Here is a 7257-nt window from a genome sequence, read left to right as displayed (position 1 = left end):
ATACTAGCGTGCGGAGTATTCAATTTTAATTAAAAAAATTGATCAAACCAAATTAATTTAAAATTTTAATTTAATTTTTTATTTATTTTAATTTAATTCAATTTTTAATTTTAAAAATTTTAATTATTTTAATTCAGTTTAATTTTAATAAAAAAATTAAATCCAATAATTAATAATAATAATATATTATTAATTTAATTCGTTACATATTCATTCTTGACCCGATTGAGATCATAAACTATACAAGTATATTATATAACCACTTGAACACTGATTATATATATTTGTTAGGTAGAAGTTGTCTGTATTATAAGAAGAAAATGAAAATTAATGACAAAATAGTGAACCTTGATGGATGAATGGAAATGTCATCTTCTTGTGAGCTTGATTTATTTTTTTTTTTTTATAAGTTTTATCTACTGTCAAGTTGGTGTGCTTCTATTGCAAAATGTTTTCCAACAGCAATAATTAGGGGAAGAAGCTGTCATGAGGTACCTATTCTTTTAAAACAATTTAATACAACTTTGAAATTTTTGTATGCCTTTACTGTCCATCATTTCATCTCTTCCACTATAAGATTTTACTGAATTACATACGAAATTCACAAATAGATGCATATCTGGATATATTTTAAACGGATGTTGCAAATGAGTATCACAAAACTAATTGACAAACGGATTCAAGATCTGTTTGTAAAGCTGTTTGCTTTTGCTTAAATTTACAGATGGATTCTAGTATCTGTTTACAAATCACAAACAGATTGTTAGTACTTATGTAACCAGTCACAAACGGAAGCGGCATTCTTTGAATATAAACAGGCCTTCTCTTTGTATTTTTTAAATCCCTACCTATCTCCATTTCACTCTCTATCGACAAAGAACCTATGTAGCCTGCAATTGTATCTCCCTCCATCGCTCCTCCTTATATTGATGCACCATAGCCATCTACAGCCATTGCTGCCTGTTCCCATTTCCGTCGATTGGAGCTTGAGACGTACGTGTCTGTTGGATTGAAGACAGACATGGTACATGTCTCCAACCTTGAAATTTCATATGGAAATCTTCTAAGTATAAAATTTGTGTAACTCTCCAAATCACATTTTTTTAAAGTAACATGGTGCGTGAATTGGGTACTTCTATTTCAGTAGCTGAGTTGTCAATTTATAATTACAATTCAAGAATTTTACTGTTACTAATATGAGAACACTGAGAGTTCTCAGGGAAGAGAGTAGAAGTGGACTCAGATCAATGGGCTTTTTTGACCTATTTGCATGGATGCTTGGACCAGTGAGGGGGACCATCATATCTGGTGCTTATAGCTTTCTATACTCTTCCGTTCTCTTTAATTTTTGTTGCCTGTTCTAATTTTTTATGAGTTTTAGGAATTTACTCGAAATTTGCACCTGAATGTGATTCTTTGAGTTCTGTTAATTCTCTAATTGTGTTCTACGAGGAAATATAGCTAGCTTCTTTCTGGCCATATATTCGGACTTTCTTGATGGGAGATGTTTATATAAGTGAATTGGTTACTTGGTGGTTGGTATTGCTCTCTTTTTTAATGTCTATAGATAATGGTTGCTGTAACTAGAGATGGTTCAAACGATGCTCCTGCATTGCATGAGGTTGTTCAGTTCTTATCTTTAAATTCTGAGAATTCTGTTTATGTTGAAGATCATTTTGGTTGGGAAACCAGAACTAATAAACAGTAACCTGACAGTACTGATGCGATAAATCACATGATTTATTTTCCCTTGTATCTCTGTATTTTGCTCTCTTCAATGGCTTCTATGAGTGCACGTGCAATTGTGTGTTGTTTGTCTTATTTTTGTTTTCTCATTTGTGCTTTTTTATTTTGTCATTATTATTAGCATAACTGTATGTTCAGGCGGATAGCAGCCTTTCAATGGGCATTCAAGGAACAGATGTTGCCGAAGAAAACTCAGATATCATTATCCTGAAAGATAACTTTGCTTCATTGTGGAGGTTAGCTATATTCATGAAATTTGCTTGTTGGAAATTTGTCTCAATTAGTGATCCAACTGTTGAGCAGGACTGGTATCAGACTTTTGTAATTCCCTATTTGTAAATGTTGCATCGCATTGTGAGGTCCCAGCCTTGTTATAATTGCATTCTATCACCATTATGAAGAACAACATAATTACTCTTGAATCCTCTTTTTTTTTTATTCACTATTTGAGTCTCAGGCATAATTGCTCTTGAATTGAGTACAATATCTAATTCCTTTGATTGAGTGAAACTGCCAAATATTTTGGAGACTTAGCACATATAGGTTGTTTGATGGGTGGATCTGTGTATGCAAATATTTAAAAAATTTTCCAGTTTCAGCTTACAGTTAATGTCGCAGCTCTCATCATGTGTGGCTGCAGTTTCATCTGGTGATGTCCCATTGAACGCTTTGCAGGTAAGTGGACTTGTCTTTCACAAAAAAAAAAAAAGAAAAGAAAAGAAAAAAATGAAGAAAAGAGAAGTGTGATACACAACAGAATAAAAGAGCAACTGTTATGCATACTCAGGCTAATTGTTCTCATTTCTGCTGTACAGCTTCTCTGGATTAATCTTATAATGGATTTGTCACATGCCATAGGAAAAAAGTATAGGAAAAAAGGTTAAAAGAATGTAATGGGAGAGAATATAGATTATATGATGTATGTTACAAATAACCTCCAGCTGGTACAGCTGTGTATGAGGACAGCTGCAAGTTAGCTTGTTACTACCTGAGATCTATAAAATCTCAGTATATTCCATATGTAAGGCTTTTGTGGATGCATTTGTAGGCCAATCTTATGACAGACGTAAACAAGGAAAACAATAAGGAGTTGACCAAAACTAATGGCTTTTCTGGCAGCATAATATCTTATTGATCTTAATTAATATGATAGCATGATTTCAACAGCTTGATCTCAGCAACATTTCTTTTATTTAGTTTTCTTAATTGATTTGGTTTACTTTTTGAAAGGAGTCCTTAAGATTTTTAATCATTGTCTTTCTATTTCTACCAACTTGTGACCTTTAAGGGAAGATTGAATCAATAAAATTATCGATCAGAATTTCAATTCCTGAGTTACAGAGGTTAAGACTCTTTCTTCCTAAGGAGCCTAAAGGTTTAGAGCTCCTTTGACGAGTTTTTTTGTTCTTTCATCATAGGGTCTTCATGAGAACGTAACCGGAATAAAAAAAAGGCCGTGATTGCAGATTTTCCTATATATCGCCCTGGGACACAATTCTTCACACAAAGTCGTAACAAAGGCATGAGAAATTTCAATACAAACACCATTGCTTCTCTCCTTATTTCCGATTCTCATTCTCTCTTCTACTACTCTCTAATTCTCTTAATTCTCTATTCTTTCACTTTCTCTCCTTCTTCTTCTCTTTTATATCTTAATTTCTTTGTTAGAGCATCAGCTCCTAACAATTGGTATCAACTCTTTTCTATCTTATCACATGTGGTGGATAAAGGCAAGAAAGTGGTAGTTCCGGTGAAATGGGGAAACAGAGTAGAAAACAGTGTTCATCAATCTGTCTCTGTTAATACAAAAGAAGCGCATACTGTTCAAGCTAATGATAAAGGTATTTTGGGTACTACTCCCACCGTCCCCTCATTAATGATGTAACCCAAATACTTCCAGAAATTGAGTTAGCCATTGTTGATGGAAAGAACCGAGAGCTTGGTTAAGGAAGTGTGTGAAGTATTTCAAAATGTACAGAGTTCCCAGTGAACAGATGGTACAATTAGCCAGTTTATTTTTTATGGATAAGTCAGATGATTGGTACTATAATTAGAATAGGGATAGGAACATACTTAGGAAGAATTTGAGGGGAATATGTAATAGATTTGGGGATGATGGGTGAGAAGACATAGTACATGGATTTATGTAACTGAGATAAGAGAAATCTGTGGAGGATTACCAGGATGAGTTTGAGGATATGAGAATCAGATTGGAAAGATTAATGCCTGAATTAGGGGAGTCTTAATTCCTTTTAAGGTTCATTGGAGGGTTAAAGATTGAGATTAGGTTGATAGTGAAGATGATGAAGTCTGTCTCCTTATCTCAGGCAGTGGAGGTTGCAAAGTTACAGGAGCAATTGCTAATGAAAAATCAACCAAAAGGGAAGCTCTAATACCTTCAAATCCTTCAAAAATGCCTATCCAAACACTGCTACCAATAGCCAAACAACCCACATATACTAGGCCATACTAGTCATACCAACATCCACCTAGACCACCAAAGATTGACCAGAGAACAAATTTAACTGCTACTAAAGGCAGTAATTGTTTTTCTATTTCCAATTCTAATACTATAGCTACAACAGCCTCCAAAATAACCAATCCACCTATCAAAAACTAAACCAAACCTTGTTATAGATGTGCGGATAAATACTTTCTAGGGCACTAATGTAAATCCAAAACACTAAATGCAATCTGTATAGATGATAAAGAAGGTGAAGGGGTGGAAGAGGAATGGTATGAAGTTAAGGGAAGTGAAGTGGAAGATGAAGTGATAGATGCAACACTGTCTGTGCATGCTATTGAGGGCAGTTATGGGGTGGGTACAATTAGAATTTAAGGTAACATGTTTGATAAATATTTTTTTGGTGTTATGAAATATTTCTATAATCTAGGCATTGTTGACGAGGCAAGAAATTACTGTTGTTCATATTCTGAGGATAAATTGTAGATTTCTGCAGGTCTTAGCATCTGCAATAAATTTCAGATGAATGGCTTGCAAGTTTTTTTTTTAAATGTTTAGCTTTGCATTATCGCATATGTTCACAATATGACCATTAATTTTTTTTTTCTTTAGGATTTGGCATTTGATCTCTGATTTTGCAATTTTGGGATATAACATCTACAACTTGGAGAACTGCTTGCTCTTTCTGTTGTGGGAATATTAATAGTTCTTTGTTTTTCCTCAATATTTATTAATTTTTATGTGTTTTTATCATTTAGGAAGGTTTGATATTAAATGTCTCCGCATCTGGTCGTTTGAATTATCTTCTTGCCTGTTAGAAATGTCATGATTTTAGGAAAATTAGTTCCCTTGCTGCTGGTTTTGCTACATGTTTCTAAAGTAGAACTATATTATGCTAAAGACAAGTAATTACTTACAATTACAAATTACTGCCACAATGTGCGACTTTTTGCAGTTTTGAAGCCTTCATAAAGTTAAACCAATAGGCTTTTCTTCTTCTTTTTTTTTTTTTCTTTTATAAGACTGATCTCATTGAGAAATTCTTTAGAGGGCAGTTTCAAATATTCTAGACAATATTTTGGTTGATTTCTTCTACAAATTTTTATGTGTCTTGATATAGCGAACTAGCTTTCATCTTTAGAGGGTTTTATAGCGTGTGTTAACTAGTGCGAGAAGATAAGGCTTGATATAATTGCTCTAGTCGGTAGAAATGGAAAAGAGTTTTCTTAAGGTGCTGAACTGATTATAGCAAACCTGCAGGTGCTTGCAAACCTGCACAAGCATATCAAACGATAGAACATCAGATAAAAATGCAGGAGGCGAAAGACTCTATGCATTTGAGTTTGACATAGAAACAACCGCCTTCGCTAAGAGATGGACGCATTGGTTCACAAGCTTCCTAACATGGGATAGAGAGGCATCATTGATCCCTTGTATGATTTCTACTCTTTTTTGGTATGAACTTAACATTCATTGTTATCTTTTGGGGAACAATTCTTCTCCATTATTTTCTTTGCTTATGGATTAAACTTTTTCATATGTTTATTTTGATTTTAATATAGTCAAATTAGATAATATGCTATTGAGTTTAAAATATGTTTAGATTTAATATAAATATTAGTAATATTAACATGGTACCTATTAAGAAGCAAACATAGGCAAAGAGTCCCGAAATAAAGAAGCCCAAAACTTAAATGCCCTAATGGGCTACTCTAAAGTCCCACTTCATATAGAATTCTAAATAAGAGTCAAATAAGAAATTTTTATTCTACTAAAACTCAATAACGAATTTCATATTTTATTTAGATAAAACTTCGATAAGTTATATACACAAGCGATCTCTAAGTATGTATGTAGGATTGGATTTCGTTATTTTATTTGGACTCTTTAATAACTTAAGAATTAGAGGTTTTGCCCATCAAGCTATTTGTGCTATTATTGTTTTGCAAAACAGAATTCGATGAAGAAAATGGTACAGCATCAATTAGTTTTGGTTTAAATGATATTTTATTTATTGGGTAATTGTTATTTGAATTTATTCAAATAAATAATGAATTAAATATATTTTTGAGTAGGATACTATAGGAGTTTGAAAATATTAATATTTACTCGGTGGGTTTATGTCTTTAGTTACCGGATTAAATTAATATAAATAAATTTATTTTATAATAATATTATTAATATTTATGAATTTTGTAGTATTATGTTTTCAACAAATTTATATGGTCATTGAATTTTTGAACTATAAATTATTAGTTAAAACAGATTTAAAAAATTAATTCAGATAATAATGAGGTCTGAATTGGTGCATATATTTTGAAATAATAACAATAATAATAATAATTAAAAACGTATTTCTATATACAGGAATGACTTGACTTCATTTCAAAATGCAACCAAATGAAATTTCCAGATGTTGCATGTCTCTGTTGATATGATGCATTAAGCACAGTGGATTTAAATCAGTGATGTTAATTTATAATTTATTTAATTAATTTCATGAAAGAATATTAGATTCATGAATGTGATTTGCATTTCAAATTCCTCCATTCATATACTTTGCCAATTGAAATTTTCATAGTTAATTTAGTTTTAGTCAAGGGAAGGGGAGGCCTAGGTCTTAACTATAACCATATTAGCTTATTTTACATATTAGTTTATTTCTTGTCACTGGCTCAGAATGACGCAGTACTAGGTTCTGGCTCACATAAAAATTGATCAAATGAGAACATCCAGAATTTTTTGTTATTACTTTAATTTTTATTATATTATATACATTGACTTTTTCTTTTCTAAAGAATTACCTTTAATTATATATTTTTATTTTATTTTATAGTTGTATTGGATTATTTATTCAATTTTAAGTTAGAATAATTTTTTTGTGTATTATAATTGAATGTTTTGGATTATGTTTGATTTTATTTTATAGTGGATTTTACCTGCATGGATAGTGATATTTGTTGTTATTTTGGTTGATTTAGATAGAAATTATATATGTAAATTGAAAGTCTATTTATAAATTTTAAAATAAATATTTTATTACCATT

The 7257-nt window shown here is 31.6% G+C and overlaps 1 long non-coding RNA gene across 4 annotated transcripts; it reads left to right on the top strand.

Annotated features, from left to right (window-relative positions):
* The first annotated feature begins 421 nt into the window (after positions 1 to 421).
* Positions 422 to 5220, top strand: LOC110622508. 4 transcript variants are annotated; one of them, XR_006351942.1, is made up of 3 exons: positions 529 to 1024; positions 1220 to 1308; positions 1868 to 5220. It is a non-coding gene; the product is annotated as an uncharacterized LOC110622508 (long non-coding RNA). The 4 variants fall into 4 exon arrangements; XR_002489112.2 differs by having other exon boundaries at positions 533 to 1024; positions 1885 to 5220; XR_006351943.1 differs by lacking the exon at positions 529 to 1024 and adding an exon at positions 422 to 491 and having other exon boundaries at positions 1220 to 5220.
* The last annotated feature ends 2037 nt before the right edge of the window (positions 5221 to 7257 follow it).

Source organism: Manihot esculenta, chromosome 9 (genome assembly GCF_001659605.2).
Source record: "Manihot esculenta cultivar AM560-2 chromosome 9, M.esculenta_v8, whole genome shotgun sequence".
Lineage (NCBI taxonomy): Eukaryota > Viridiplantae > Streptophyta > Magnoliopsida > Malpighiales > Euphorbiaceae > Manihot > Manihot esculenta.
The sequence above is the reverse complement of the archived record's forward strand: the minus strand, read 5'-3'. Positions and strand labels throughout refer to the sequence as shown.